General features: G+C 41.8%; 1 protein-coding gene across 2 annotated transcripts in view; it reads left to right on the top strand.

The window, feature by feature from the left end:
* The window catches only part of rbpjb (recombination signal binding protein for immunoglobulin kappa J region b), a 70,332-nt gene that overhangs the window by 21,588 nt on the left and 33,135 nt on the right, over nucleotides 1–15,609 (top strand). The gene's annotated exons all lie outside the window — the stretch shown is intronic.

Below are 15,609 nucleotides of genomic sequence, written 5' to 3'. Positions count from 1 at the left end.
GTTAGGGCCTCTGCACTAAACGCATGGACCAGAGTCACACAACATCACTTTAATTGATTAAAAATATAGGGGTCTGAAACGAGCGATCCTTTGATGTGTTTATGTGTAATGATGGAGAAGATTTCTCAACCCTGCATACAGAGTGTGATTTTGGTCCGTAACCTTACATAGTAGAGCTGCCAATATATTCCTCAGAAATGAAATCCGAATATTGGTCTTAGAAATTGGCCCGAATATCTAATATATTCCTATTAGAGATGTTACCGATCAATCGGCAATGGATCGGATCGGGCCGATCAAAGCATGATCGGCGATAATCGGTGGTTTAGATCAAAAGGTAAATTCACCGATCCGATCCGATCGGTGCATCCGATCAACCAGCCGTTCAGTATGTCCACTTGAGGCCATTTTGGGGTATTGATTTCCACAGTGCTGAAGGAATAATTAGTTACTGCTATGATAATAAATACATAGTAATGCTGGTAAATAACTATAAGGCAAATATATAAATGAATTCGTGAGTGAATGAATTAATTAATGTTAAAACATTAACATTTAGAAAATATAAATAATATATAAATAATAACTTGATCGGGTCGGTGATTGATCGGTATCGGGTGATCAAACTTTTGTGATCGGTGATCGGTTCCAAAAAACCTGATCGGACCATCCCTAATTCCTATATCTATTTTTTTAATATTTTTTTTTACAAGGACAATACCAAAAAGTATTTATCAAGTTGTAAAAACACACACATTACTGTGATTATGGTAAGCTTACATTTCATATCACACTCACCATAACCATAACCTTTTAACTTTTAATAAAGTTAAAAAAAGTTAAAAAATAATAATAAAAATGAATAATTCGAGTATTAATTTTCATATTTGAATGTACATATTATTTCAAAATTCAAATATTAATTTGGCAGCCTTATTACATAGTTTATTATAATTTCCCGGTCAATGTCAAGGAAAATAATTTTTGTTCCACACTGTACAGCTGACCTCGCCTTGAGTGTTGAATGACCGTTCTACTGTACATTTTCAATTTTAATTGATCAGGCTTTTATTTGAGTAAATATGAGGCTATCGAATAACAAAGTACGAATCATTGCGCAGAGAGGTCTGCAGTCTTTAGGCATAAATGTTTTCCATAATTTACGGCATGCAACATTTTACATTAATGTGTTTTGTTTCTGTATGAATTTTATCATACCTATTATAAGTATTTGTCTCATATTGGTTTCCCCATAATGTGCAAAAATAGATTTATTGATGGGTTCGAACCCATCTGTTTTTTAATAAGGCATTTTCTTGTAATTTTTGGCCAATTCTGAAAGCCCTAAAGTCAGCCACATCTTTGTATGTTAATGTAATTGTATTCAGGCCCCGCACACGCATCGCCTGCCGTCGACTGCAGGGGTCACAACCCGACCCTTGACCTTGAGCATGTGAATGATGGCGTCTGAACTCCTATGTGGGTTGTGTATTGTTACTCCAGGGAGGGCTAGGGTCGAGAGGTCAGGTGGCGTAGGCAGGGTTGTGTGTCTGTGCGTCTGTGAGCATGCGTGCTGTGCACACAGGCAACTGAATATGTAAAGTGGGATAGCGAAGACCCTCCTCCAGGACATTGCATTTTTATTAGGGCTGGGATGCGATTCAAAAAATTAATCGAATTAATGACAGGCTTTGTAAATAATGAATCGCAATTAATCGCATATTAATATTTGACCCGAGAAGCATTTTTTACAAGTAACTCACATTTTAGTGAATCAAAGAGTTTTTTAAATCAAAATTTCGCATCCACTAGGCCAAGCAAAGCGCTCTGTCGGCTACTTCTCCCTTTGCGTTTGTTGTCTCTTCTTAGTTGGTGCATCGCTATGATCAGTATGCCCGAAACTGAAGGTTCTGTGGTGCAAAAACTAAGTGCGATTAAAATGCGTAATTTTTTTTAATCGCGTTAATTTTCTGTAATTAATTAATCGCAATTAATCAGTTAAAGTCCCAGTCCTATTTTGTATAGTTCTTTATTTCTAACCACTTTTTACCCTGACATACCCATTTTGAGTCCACATGTCACAAGTCAACATGTTAACTCTTTGAACGGCTATGATGAGCCCGTTCGTCATTTTACTCAAGGCTCAAAATGCCACGGCGAGCGTTCATCAAATTCTTATTTGGGCATGGAAGCATAGTGGGCGGCTGGGCGCTTGTCCGCAGTCTGTGAATGATCCCAACAGCACCGAAGTAGAGTGCAGCCAGAAGTCATGTGATCTAAACGAAAATAAAGAACGTCCTAACACGTCCAGGAACGTGATGAGGATTACCCCCGTGCAGCGCCACGGCCCCGTTATCATGTCCAGTGAAGTGTCAACTGGTTACCATAGTAAATGGGTGCTGTGGCGGACGCTGGTGGGCGAAAAAACGCCATATCCCATGATGCATCTCAAAAGCCGCTGCGACTTCGCTTCCTCATTCACATCCATTCTATCTGGGTGCGGTAAAAGGTTATTTTTCTTTCTTTTCCCACATCGCTCGTTTGGTCAAGACGGCACCATGTTCTATGTTCTATATCTGATATAAATCAGTAGGCTACACGTTATCTCTGGAGTCATGAGAACATGAATCATTCAGATTTCTAATATTCCATTCCCGGAAATCATGAATGCAGCATTCAATCTACCAATTTGGGTCCTCTAAACAAAGTGGAGCCAAAGGCGATTCGATTTCACTTATACCCATAGGGGAAGCCACAAATATGTTACACACGTCACTGTTTTTTTGCAGAAATATTCCCCCACCAAATTAGGTACAAATGATCATTTTGAGTCATGTGACGATGACTGTCGAACAGGGTTTTGATATTCCATACGGTTTGCCTGTAAGTGGCTTCACAAATTTGTGGGACGGGCGACGGGCGTTGAACCCCCCCCCCACCCCCCACCATATATCATGAACACAAAAGTAACACAAGTAACATCCAATCAATCATCTTCTCCATCATCTTTTTACAAATATTTTATTTATTATGCCAGTTGAGTTTGCTTGCCGCGGGTTCTGGTTAATAATGAACTTTCCCTTTTTCGTTTTCTTTTTTTTGGAGCAGGAACAACAGTCTGTTTCAACCAGGAGGGTGGTAGAGAACCTGTCCTATCCTGCAACCAAAACATGACGGGTTTAAATCAACCCTAACAGCCCAAGTGTCCTGTCATGTCCTTAAGCTATAGACACAGCACTTGGATATAAGAGCGTCAGTCAAAATGGTTGAAATGTGATTTCTTTTTTTACTCCACAGTTACTTGTTGGCTTCCATAGTTCCATTACGTCGTGAAAGAAGTAAAAGTGTGGTATCGGATGCTGTCTCTGCTATCCTTCTCGTGTGTGTGTGTGTGTGTGTGTGTGTGTGTGTGTGTGTGTGTGTGTGTGTGTGTGTGTGTGTGTGTGTGTGTGTGTGTGTGTGTGTGTGTGTGTGTGTGTGTGTGTGTGTGTGTGTGTGTGTGTGTGTGTGTGTGTGTGTGTGTGTGTGTGTGTGTGTGTGTGTGTGTGTGTGTGTGTGTGTGTGTGTGTGTGTTGGGGCCCACATGTCATTGTCAAGGTGTGTATTTTTGGTCTCCAAGGAACGCTCAGCCGATGATGTGTGTTTTATCCTTCCCACTGTTTTGACTGTCAGTCTCAGCTGTCAAACACGTCCTAAAGTGAGTGACAGTCCGGGTTCACACTCTCTCAATCAACCCCCTGTGGTGTGTGTGTGTGCACATGTCTGTAGACGTTTGTGTGTGTGTGCGCGCGCGTGCATGAGGACGGGTGGGCGATGCTCTATTCATAGCAGCTGTCCCCCCTATCCGTCACTAATACCTCATACGTCATAGTACCTGTCAGAGAACCATGCCAAGGCTCTCCCACACACAACTCCTGTCTAACTTTACCTCGGCTGTGTATGTTGTTGTAGTTGTGGCCACAACAGATGCTGTGAATCCTCTACTTTCTTTTAGACCAGGGGTTCTCAACCTTTTCAGGCCGCGACCCCCAAAATAATCATATTTTAACCCTACGAGCATTAAGAGCTGAGGCATTACATTTTGTATAACACGGTTCTGTTGTGAAAATAGCAGATCTACATGCTTACAACGGGCGTTGTGAGCATGTAGATCGGCTATTTTCACAATTTCTCCCTCTAATATTTGACAATTTGGCCAATGTTTAATTTGTCATTTTAGAGGTATTAAAAAGTATGACAAACTGCTTAACGCTGGTCACACTTATTTACATTTAATATCTGCCGTCTTAATGTCTTATAGCTGTAATATTTTACACGTTGTCGTTTGCAGCAAGAGATGCCTCTGGATCGCAGCACTGGAAACTCAGCTGCTCTGGATTACAGGGAAAATAATTAGTACTTGTGTCTGGCAAAGACAGGCTAAATATTAAATGACTAGGAAGGGAAATGAATCCACAGGAGTCTCTTTCATGCGCACGCACACACACACACACACACACACACACACACACACACACACACACACACACACACACACACACACACACTCACACACACACACTATGAGCTTACCAGCCGTGACTTCTATTTGTCATCAATGTTTGACAAAGTTGTATTTATTTGTCCTTTATTTGTCGTCATTAATCTTTGCATCCCCATTTTGGGGAACATTTCAAAAAGATTATTAGCGAAATGATTTACAAGCTCTACAAGAGTTTGTTTGTGGATGGGCTCTATTCGTTGTATGACATAGACCGGATCGGAATGCTTGAATGTTTGTAAACAAACCGGTATTTCCGGATAGAGTGTCTATGGACGTATTCAAATATAAAATATAGTGTCAAGCATTAGCTATGTCTAGTTGTCAGCCTGTGTGGATATTTATAAAAACAAAATAGATTTCTAATAACCAATAGCAATATCATAAGTGTCTCGTTCTTCCAGATGAACTTTAATGAATAATACTGCTCCAATGCAACGCTGTCTGCATTATCGACCCGGAAATATCTGTTTTGGTTGTGGTGATGTCATGATGATTTGGTTCGGTGTTTAACCAGGTGACTCCCATTCAGATGATGTATCTTTACAGAAGGGAGCCCTAGCCAAGAGAGAAACAAGCAGATTTGACCACATAGGCTGGAAATGGCTACACAGAGCTTTGTGCTGTTGGGGCTTGCAGCCACATGAAGCTGGATATTTCGGCTGCGAAGCTGGATATTTTTGAAATCGGATAAATAAGTGGAGAGATTGAAAAATATCCGATTCACTGGATCCGTGTAGACGGGGAACCCGGATATCTCTGAAGACTTTACTGTGTGTGTGTTTGTTAGACCTAGATATCTTTTTCGTGTGGACCTAGATATTTTTCTATGTGGATATCTGAAAAACCGGGATACATGAAATATCCAGCTCCGTGTGGACCTAGATATTTTTCTATGTGGATATCTGAAAAACCTGGATATATGAAATATCCAGCTCCGTGTAGCCATGGCCTTAGTTGGGTAGAATGTTAGGTGTGTGCATTGCATTCATCATATTGGTATATGTAGCTTTATGACCAACAGAATGAGATGTTAAATTGGGAGTTCGGGAACAGGTTTGTTATTTGAATGGAGTGAATGAAAGTTGCATGTTTTTGGTGACAAAATTAAAGCGGTTTCCTAATTAAAAGTGGTGGTAGCTCTCTAGACTTTTGGTAGCACTGCACAAGTGCAAAAACCCTAAATAAAAATGGAGCACAAACAATATTCATTAGAAATAGAATGCCATTGTACGGTACTAAATGGTATTTGTTATTACTTAAAGCTATACTGTGTAGTTGCTAAACTAGTGGTCAGTCGCGGTATCGCTTTTTTCGTCCGTTTTTCGCCCGGAGGCACCGCGGACCACCGCCGCGGACCACCGGAGCGGCGCCGCAAACCACCGCAACCGATACGAATCCATGGAGTGGTAGAACGTAATTTTCTGAGCAGGATTTGGGGAATAAGAGGTTAAGAATCCTTCACCATCGTAAACACTGGTTGCTGAGGGAAGCTACTTCCTGAAGAGTCGGTTATTGGCCGGTAGTGTATCATGTGTGTATGATCTGCGATGTGATTGGCCAACGTATACACAACGTATACAGATGATGGAGATTACGTCATTTTGCCGGGAAATCCCGCCCCTGTCACTGCTAAGAAGAAAACATATAAAGAGAAGGCTTCAGAAGCTGAAAATAACGGGTGGGTGTTCTAAAACTTTAGCGATTTAACAGTTAGGACAATTTTAAGATTTGTTTTATAAAGAAAGTTACATGGTATAACTTTAATGTCCTGTGAAAGCAATGCTGGCCATGTAAAGACTATCATTTTAGAGGTGTAGGACCCACTTCTCATGGTAGGCAGCCCTACTTGTTTTATTCTTGTTTAGTTCTATATACCAGTTCAGCAGAATTAATTAATTCATGTCCATATTTAGCAACAGATTGTGTTTTTATTTGTCACCATCTGTATGCATTGACAGTGGCGCACATGAACACATAGCAATCTGTGACTGGAGCTACTAACAAGTATCATCTCATTCATACTCCCAAAAGCTGCAGCTGTGCAAAAACGTGTTCTCAACTGACCTTCCTGTTGAAATGAAGGTTAAAAACGTGTTCCACCCCCCCCTAAACTTATATTTTAAGTGTTTGGCTGAAGAGCAGCTGGTGACATCACTCTCACTTCCCTCTGGAAAGCACAGGACTCAGGACATCCTGGTCGTTAATGGTCTGATTGGAATCTGTGCCAGTTTAATGCCAGTTCATCGACCTTGGCACACGCGGGCCTCCTTAATAACCGTGCCAAGGGAGGGTACCAATCAACGGGCTTGGCGTTTTAATGGCCTATCAAGGCCATGAGGATTGGTGGTTCCTGCCTGGCTGACGACCGCGGAGGGAGGTGTGACAAGCAGTAATGCATAGCAGGCTGTCTTTACCAGCTACCTGTACGCTATAAGAAAAAAGAAAAAGGAGTTCTTCACATTTATACTAGGGATGGCTGTTAGCATTTACAGTTACCTTCACACTGTGCTCGTAAGAATTCTTCCCTGTCAGCTACTGAAAAAACACAAGAAACAAATCCGTTCAGGGGCACTATAGAGGCCTCTCTGCCTCGAGGGAGAAAAGCCTCTCTCTGTCTCTCTCTCTCTCTCTCCCCCTCTCAGTCTCTCTCACTCTAATGTTTTACGGAGTTTGATAAATGAGGGCCACTGTGTTGCCGTCCCACGTGCAGTCCTTTGTCGTTTTCTTTCCTGCTGACACCACACCTCTCAGCGGCCGGACGCTTCAGATTATCAATGCCTCCTCCTCCGCACGGTGAGGCTTGATGCCGCCTGCAGCCTGGCCCTGACTGCACACCGCCTCTGTTGTTTGCCCTGCTGCTGCTGTGTCTCTGCCCCCATTGTGTATCCAATGGGACCAGTGATAGTGTCCAGGAGGTGAGGAGGGAGAGCGGGCGGGAGGAAGGAAGGAAGGAAGGAGGGAAGAGAAAAAGGGATAACGGACGTGGGAGCAACTCAGACGAAACCTGTGTTCTGACAGAGCTTCCCTTTCCTCCTTTGGCCCGTGGCCAAAAGAGGAAACCTGACCTGCTATAGTATAACGGGTCAGAATACCGATTGAACATTGAGATAAATCCTCTATTCCAAATATAAAATAATTTAACAGGGACCTCAGGCCTCAATGCTATGGGCTAAACGGCTCATATGAACCAATAAGAAATAACAGGACTAATTTCAGCTGCAAACCTGTATCTCATGCCTTAAAGGAGTAGTTCACCCCCAAAATGACTTTTTTTCTATTGATTAGTCACGCCATGGAGACTAGAGTTCAATAATATTTTTAGTTTTTTGTTGCATTCCTAAGACAAAAATGTGATAACAATAAATTTCCCCCCATTTGTTCCGGATGGGGACCCGTTTCGAAACGGGTCCCCATCCGGAATCAATGGGGGTAAATTTACTCGAATGAAATCTTTGTCTTAGGAATGTGACAAAAACCAAAAAATATTATTGAACTCTAGTCTCCATGGCGTGACTAATCAATAGAAAAAAAAATCATTTTGGGGTGAACTACTCCTTTAAGCTCTGGGAGTGATGGTCTTTTCCAGACTGCCAGATGCTACTTTCAAGTCCCCGGTTGCTATCTTGGGGGAGCAAGGGAGATGGAATAGCGGGCCAGCCTCAAAGGTAGAGGCAGAGACAAGAAGAGACTTTGAATTTGTCCAGGCTTTGCATTGATTCAATAAACGTTGGTGACACCACCTGACAATATGTTATATTTGAAATTGAAACCTACTATAGGTTGTAATACAACAAAACATAAATTATTTATTATGGAAAATAATTTCATTCATTATTATAAACAATGCGCTGTAATGGTCCATCTGGAATCTGGCCCAGGTGAAAATCTGCAAATGCAACAGTTGACACTCCTGTTTGCAACAATATGTTATGTGGTTTCCTGTGTTTGTTGAGCTTTCTTGGTGTGTGTGTGTGTGTGTGTGTGTGTGTGTTGTGTGTTGTGTGTGTGTGGAGCTTTCTTGGTGTTTTACACTCTGTGTGTGTGTGAAAGAGAATCAGTCAGTCAGCTCATGGCCGTGGAGGTGATGGGAAATGTGGGAGGTGTTCTTTCACAGAACTGCTTAAAGGAGTAGTTCAACCCCAAAATGACTTTTTTTCTATTGATTAGTCACGCCATGGAGAGTAGATATTTTTAGTTTTTTGTCGCATTCCTAAGACAAAAATGTGATAACAGTAAATTTACCCCCATTCGTTCCGGATGGGGACCCGTTTCGAAACGGGCCCCCATCCGGAATCAATGGGGGTAAATTACTCGAATCAAATCTTTGTCTTAGGAATGTGACAAGAACCAAAAAATATTATTGAACTCTACTCTCCATGGCATGAGTAATCAATAGAAAAAAAGTCATTTTGGGGGTGAACTACTCCTTTAACACCTTAGTGTGGTGTATTCTTTCTTATTCTTTGCTTATAGCCCCTTTCTATGTGAGGGCCACACTGACTTCATTGTGGTTTTGCTCTACTCATTCTATTGTACTGTTATAAATTGTAAAATATTATAACACAACGGATATCACCATTTCCGTCTCGCACCCCAATATTGTAGGGTGACTTCACGTTATGTGGGAGATAAAAGTGGGACATCTATACTTTGTAATAGCGTAACTTTGTAACTCATATTTCATACTTAAGTAAAAGTATCAATACTAACAATGTAGACATATTCTGTTACAAGTAAAAGTCCAGAATTTTAAATGTACTTGAGTAAAAGTATTGGCATCAAAATGTACTTAAAGTACCAAAAGTAAAAGTACAAAATGTTTGAAAATAGCAGATCTACAAGCTCACAATGCGTTGCGACGTGTTTGGAAATTGGAAATATTAAAATAATGTACCAACAACTCAAAATGTTACTTAAGTACAGTACTTAGTTACTTTACACCAGTGGCTGTCAACATGGTACTGTTGGACATGGGGACTGCAGCCTTTGTTCTAACATTGCTGCTGGTTGTGTAAAGGGCACTTTTAACCAAACCGATTCGGCCACGAATCGGCGGCGGAAGGCGGTGGATAGTGTCGGTTGCCGAACGGGAGCTCATCGTCAGGTTTTCGGCAGCGGGTCGGGAACGTTATCGACGTTCAGTCGCCCCTGGCCGTCGGTAACATTGAGAGAGTTGTAGAATAGTTTGCTACTGTTGCAAAACCAAGCCAAAATAAGCCAGAGACATTTTCCCGTCGCATATTTTTACTAAATACCATATTCTCAATCTCAACTCTCAGTTCCTTTTCCAATCTGATCCAAAGCAAAGCTAGTAAATAGTGCAGCAGCTCCCCGTGTTGTTGTTGTTCTTTTTTTTCCCTTCTCCTCTGCATGGAGAACACACAGTGCCTCCGGGTATGGTTGCCAGATTCTGTGAGTGAAATAAGCGACCAGGTCTATGAAAATAAGCCCAAAAGCAGCGACCAGTTTCACCTCTGAGCTCTATTACATTAGTTATTTTAAAAATTAATGTTGAAAGCAAGGCCAAATAAGCAACTACACTTCAGAAACAAGCCCAAACAAAAGCAACCCACAACTAGCAACATTATAGGAAAACAGGATCAACGTTGCTTATAACGAGCAGACCTGGCACCACTGCCATACAGTAACTACAGTCGGCGTCGTCTGAAAAAATAAAAGTGCTTAGTTTTTTGCAGTTCTTTGCAGTTCTTTGCAGTCTGTGTACAGTCAGAAGTAGTCTCCTGTAGGCTGTTTGGTGTGGAGACACCTTAAGACCATGCCCCGCGCATGGTGACAGACAGGGAAGAAAAGAGCTCACATCAGGGTAGATACTGTGACGGGCCTTGTCAATGAGGCCACCAACCCATCACACCAGACTGTGGTGATGATTTATAGTTACTAATCCTAAGATCAATTCTATGTGAAGTAATGATCTCGTTATGACGTTTAGATATAAATATTATTTATCACCTGGGGCATGATCCAACTGAGGGGCGGCCTATATCGGCCCAAGCCGTAGGCAAGGCTGATCCAGGCAAGCCCACGGGTTGGACAGTAAGGTCAACAATATGAATGCTAGCAAATAATTGCCTTATTTATCCACAAGCGCAATAAGACATTAATACTTTCAACACTTTCATTAATAAAGACACTATTAATGTTACTGTCATCAAGTGACTGCTCGAGTGAACAAACCTAGATATCAAAATGTGTGAATCCGATATCCACATGGAATAGTCCCGCAAGACTAAAGATGAGGATACGCTAATGAGAAAGAAGTATGATGGAGGAATAGAAAACCAAAAGCCAACAAATAAATCCCTATAGTGCACTGAACTGGAGGGATATTTTCAACAAGATATCTCTCTAAAGGCAATCGATGCATGTCTGATGGATCACCAGTAGATAGAAACCTCTGTGCTGGTCAGTTTATGTCCAGCACGTTGACGAGCCTTAAATACTCTGTCAAACACAGCTGCAACGGGTGGCTGCCGATTTCCATTAACTGATTGCATCTCCGCCATTGTTCCATAACTGTGCCTTCTGTCCGTGCACGCCAAAGCGGTCTCCCATAGAGCCTCTGGATTATACTCGATGGCACTCCCCCGTCTTCAAGTTATTATTCTCATTCGGATATCAACATGAGAAATCTAGGATTCCAGCCAGGTTGAAGATCTTTCGTTCAACCAAATCCACGCTTGCAAAATATTGTTTTGACTGAGATAATCTTTTTATTCCACTAGTCCTTGTTTTTCTTTTACTAGTCTGCAATCCATTTATTAGTTTTTTGTTATTGGTTATACTATTGACCTCTGTTCCATTAATGGGGGTTTAGATGAACTATCTCTTCTGTAGTCTATTTCATGTGTATTGATTGTGGCTAACTTGGCTAAGTGAAGACACACTTCCAAATCCCATTATTTGGCCTGCTACTGGAAAATCACTTTGTGTGTGCGTGTGCACAAGTGTCGAATAACAACTAGGGGTGGGACGATATGAAAATTTCATATCACGATTATTGTGACAAAAGAAATTGTGATTTACAATATCGCGATAAAAATCCATTATCCTGGGACAGAACATTGTCAAAAAATAGCAGATCTACAAGCTTGTAGATCGGCTATTTTTTGGCAAAGGCATTTATAGAGAGAGTGGAAAAAAGACTGTATCAAGTACGTACAGTATATTATAAGTACCTTTTACCAAAAATAGAGGGTTCAAATGCTACCGGATATGCAGCTCGGTAAATAAAAAGTGAATTGATCCCAGTGCATGACGGAGGACTATATGGCGATAAGTTAAATCTCCACAATACGATTATCGTGAGTGTTTTTTATCACGATAAACTATAATATCGCTTATCGTCCCATCCCTAGCGGAAAAGTGTCCAGTAACAACATACTGAATGCAGAGTTCATGGAAGTGCATTTGTGACTGTTCCGGTTGCTGGTGCCATCATCGTCTCTCCCTATAGTAGTCTCCTCTTCCACCCTCTCTCTCCCTGTCATCTATCTACCTAAACCTAACCCCCCGTCCCCCCATCCCCTCTCTGCCTCTCGTTGCCTCGTCTGTCGCCTTGGCCCCCGTGCAGACTCCCTACAGTATCACGCACCCCCTCTAACCATCCCGCCATCTTTCACTGTTTGCAGTGCAAGAGGGAGAGAGTAAACAGGAGGGAGGGAGAGAGAGAGGGAGCCGTCTGGAATCCATTAGCCCGTTGAAGCATCAGCGCTTCAGTGTGGGAACCTTATTGATCGGACTCCCCTTTAATTATTCCACCTCTATTCCCCCCTCCTGGTGGCTCTGCTTTTTTCTCCCTCTCCTCCTCTCTCTCAATTTCACTCTCATCCTCTCTGCCTCTCTCACTCTCGTTGCCACCTTCTATTTTCCTCCACTACTCTCCTCCTCTTCCTTTATTCTGCCACACACACAATGTGTCTGTGTCTCTTTGTTTCACGTTATCTCTCTCCTCCTGTCTCTCGTTGTTTATCTTAACGTTTTAACAGTATTTTTTTAGTTTTACAACAGTGTGTGTTTGGTACAGCGTTTGGCTGCTGTATCACCAGCCCTCTCCGTGACCCAGAATTACCACATCTTGCAACATACAGTACTGTAGGAAATGTAATTTGTGTCTCTGTTTCTCTCCAACTCACTCACACATACAGTACAGTGTATTATGCAGAGTCTGTACTCACTCACTCACTCACTCACTCACTCACTCACTCACTCACTCCTCCACACACACACCCTCCCTCCCTCCCTGTTGCCAGCCACCTCCACGTGCCGTGTGCTTGTACCTCCGACGCCGACTTGTGCCAGCCAGGGCTTAATAAGCCAGGTTTTACTGTAGCCCCTCCGACAGATGGATGCGATGAAAGAAATTCTTCAGGGAGGAGAGACTGAGAGAGGCAGCACTCAGGCCATTGATTTTTCTATTTCAGCCCTCTCTTTATTTCCCTTTACACGCCCGATCTCTCTATCCCCTGCCCTCCCCTCGTTCTCCCTCGCTCTCTTTATGGTTCATCTGGCTAGACTGCATGGCTAGACTGCATGCCTGCATCGTATGAGGAGGTTTTACTAGTCTATTTGGTACGGTAAGGTTTTGTCTGGACTGGGAGAGTTGCAACTGTCTATTATTTTCTTTGCAATTATTTGATCAATACATTTTTTCCAATTGAAACACAGAACCTCCTATCTGAAGAATTCACCTTGTCGGGAAAATGAAAAAGAAAATGTGGGTTCAACATTAAAACCTAAAATTTTTGGCAAAATAAGGGGCAGAACGATCTTGTAGACAGACTGACCATGTGAAGCATAGCCTGTCATAGCTTGTCTTCATTTCAAGTGAAATCCAAAAATCATGACATTTGCAGATAGGAGGTTTTGCGTTTTGGCCATCGATATATAAATATATCAGCGAATTGACACGAAAAGATTGCAACTAATTCTAATATTCCGGTTAACACTGAAGCCCTGTTTTATAGTTTGTACAACACTATTGCTCAAAAATGTTCTAAAAAAGCTGATCGAAAGTTCCCAATGCAACGTGTTGTGATTGAACTTCTACATCGGCTATTTTCTGTATTTTATTTTGGGGGGGGGGCGAGGGGGTGTTTCCAAAAAAATATCGATTTTAATAAAATGATCAAAACTGTTTTATTAAAATCCCATTCCTCCCCTTTCATATTCTGTTAGTTCTTGTGTCTGCGTAAATTACCTTTATTACGCAGCAGAAACAGCTGACCCAATAGCGTGTGCTCCATGCAAAGATGTCGCAGATGTTTACTACATAGTAGCAGTATTCACGCACGTCATAATGTCACAAACGTTTTAAGCTGCATTGTGGTTTCGGTGACTTGCGTTAGCAGCGCACAGCAGCATTTCCAAGAAGCTTGGCTATCAGAATTTTAAGGAAGGACAAGTCCCTATTTTAGCATGTGAAAGTATGACACAGTCATAAGATTAGGGTTAAGTGTGACTAACACTTAGGCTAGAACAGAATATAAAGGAGAGCAGTGATGGGTTTTCGCCACCGTATAGTGAAACTTTGTTATGCTTATCTGGTGAGATGAGCCATCATACGTACATCATGTTGTCGCTGTTGGGCAGAAACTTCCAATGGATCCAATGTAGTTATTTAGTCACAAGCTCCTGTTAGTTCTTTTCATTGGTTAAATATTAATAAAACCCACAGACAGAGTTGACTTTCAATCTGGCGTCCCTGTTTTAGGTCATTGTAGGTGAACATTTTACGGTAGTCATTATGGAGGGAGATTTTCCACATTTGTGAACTACAAGCTTAAAGGTGATACACCATGAAATTTCACTTTTCCTATTTTAAAACCTTTTTTTGGGGTCCCACTAGCACCTTCTATCCTCACATAGTCCCATTTCTGACCATTGTGTCTTTCTCTGGTTTTGGGAAGGCGGAGGTTAAAAGCATCCCACGGGTTCTCAAAAAAGGCTGTCCAGATTTGCTGACGTCAGCGACGGCCGTTTTTTAAGAAAACAATTTTCAGTTCAGGCCAAAGGTGGTACTGCAGCTGAAAATGCTCTGAGAGCCATTCAAAAATGAGAGAGGCTCTATTCAGGAGTGGTAATTTAGCCTCAAACCTTTTGAAAAACGTTTTTGGGACATAAACAATATGACATAAATACTTTTTAAATGCATGGTGTATCACCTTTAAACGAGTCGTGCTGCGGCTTTGCTAATTTGGCAAAATACTGCCATACGATCATCTCTGTTTAGGGCACTGATTTTTGACAAAACAAAGAATGAAATTTAGGGTGCTTCCCTAAATTTAGGACACTAGTGACTGCACCTGTTTTCATGTAAAACTATATTTATTTACATCTGTGACATACTGTAATGTGGTCCAAATGTTTGTTTTTCTTTATTGAGACCGAAGGTCGCAGTTTACTATGAGAAACGTCACAGCTTGTCCGTGTCCGTCTGTCTGGACGTGTAGACGTGTACAAATGTATGGGTTTGCCTGCTCTGACATCATGCTCTGATGTCACTGTGATGTCAGGGGAACCACTCTAACAGAATGGGTTTGCCGCTCTGACATCACGCTCTGGCTTCACTGTGATGTCACACTAACAGAATCCCTTTTATGCCCATATATGGTGTTCCCTGATGTCATCAATATTAATGATGCCCTTTTTGAGAGATCCCTGTGATGCCAGGGGAAACAAATCCCTTTTATGCCCATATATGGAATGGAGATATGGAGATCCCTGATGTCCACATACCTGATGTCCACATCACTGTGGCACGACCTGGCTTGTCGCCCTGAGGAGTCTTACTTGTTGTATTGTGTTTTATATGCTGTTGATCAGGGTGTCCTTGAAAAAGAGCTTGCTCTCAATGGGCTTCCCTGAATAAATAAAGGAAAAAGAAAGAGAGAAATGTGAAAAGAAAGGTGACCGACAGTGACGGTATGCTAGTAGTTTGGTTTCTGCCAGAGACTGACTTTGATGACTTGCTTTCTTTTTAGGGTTGTCTTGTTCAACACTGTCTATTCAGTATATCTTTAGATCTATGAGCACGTCTCGGTTTTGTT

Source organism: Nannobrachium achirus, assembly GCF_963921795.1.
Source record: "Nannobrachium achirus genome assembly, chromosome: 14".
NCBI classification, from domain to species: Eukaryota; Metazoa; Chordata; class Actinopteri; order Myctophiformes; family Myctophidae; genus Nannobrachium; species Nannobrachium achirus.
Note: the sequence above shows the minus strand (reverse complement) of the source record. Positions and strands in the feature narration are given on the sequence as shown.